Below are 1,205 nucleotides of genomic sequence, written 5' to 3' on the forward strand. Positions count from 1 at the left end.
GGCGCTGTCGGGGCGCGGGACTCGGCCGCTCTGCGCGGCTCTCAACTTCTCTCTCGAGCGCGCCCCGGCTGGCGGGACTCGCGGGCCTCCTCGGCTCCTCGGCCGCGCTCTGTCTCGGTCTCCCTCTCCGGGGGCGGAGCGGTGCTCGGGAAGTGCGGGCCGGGCCGGGGCGGGGGGTTTAAGAAGCCCCCGGGGCCGCGCCCCCCCCGCGCCGCGCGGCGGCCCCCGAGCCCACGTCAGAGCGCCGGCCTCCCAGGAATGCCGCCGGCCCGCGGGCCCCGCCCCTCCTCCCTCCCCCACGGCCCGGCGGCGGGAGGGGCTGGCCCGGGCGGGGGTCCGCGCCGCCCCCGCGCCGCCCCCGCGCCGCCCCCGCGCCGCCCGCCGACGCCCCTCCGCTGGGGGAGGCGGCTCGCAGAGCAGGAAGGCGAGGGGCGAGGGCGCCCGGCACCCCAGGCTAAGCGTTGCCAGTCGGAGGTGGAGCACACCCCTTCCAGACGCTGTGGGGCTAAAGAGATAAGTGGGGAAACTGAGGCTAGTGCCTAAGGGCCAAACACACTGAACTAGTGTTGACAGAATTTTCTGGATGAACCGGTGTTAGGGCCATCGACAGGGCCTGCGAGTTCTGGCTCTTGGCCCCGGGGTATTGTCCACCTGCAGGGGAAAGGAAGTGTGTGTGCTTGTGATGGACTGAGAGGAAGCAGGACACTGCCCAGGCCAGTTAGGGAGCAGGCCTGGGGCCCTCCACTTTACAGGTAGAAAAGCCTCATTGGAAGCCCAAATCCAGGGCCCCAGGGCAAAGACTGAGGCTGCCCCTGACTCAGTGTCCCTGTCACCAGCCCACTTGGCCTCATCTCCTCAAAATGAAGCTGAGCTCAGGAAAAGAGTACCTGGTGAGTCAGACTGTGTCCCCCCTATGTCTGACTCAAGCCAAGGTGATGAGAGGGCAGGGAGAGACCGTCCCGTTGTACCAGGGAGCCCCTTGGGCAGTGTGCCCACTTGAGCCACAAGGCAGATCCTTCCAGCAAAAGGGCGGGTTAGCCAGACAGAAACAGGGAGAGCCCAGCCCAGAACAGCCAAGGGGAAACGTGACGGGGCTGGTGGGCAGGGAGAGCCTGAGGGAGCCAGCCAGAAAGCCTAGGCAGGACTGGGCTCAGGGTAAGCCAAGGGCAGCTGGAGGCCTAGGGTATGGTGACAGCAAGGAAACT

Source organism: Canis lupus, chromosome 14, assembly GCF_011100685.1.
Source record: "Canis lupus familiaris isolate Mischka breed German Shepherd chromosome 14, alternate assembly UU_Cfam_GSD_1.0, whole genome shotgun sequence".
Lineage (NCBI taxonomy): Eukaryota > Metazoa > Chordata > Mammalia > Carnivora > Canidae > Canis > Canis lupus.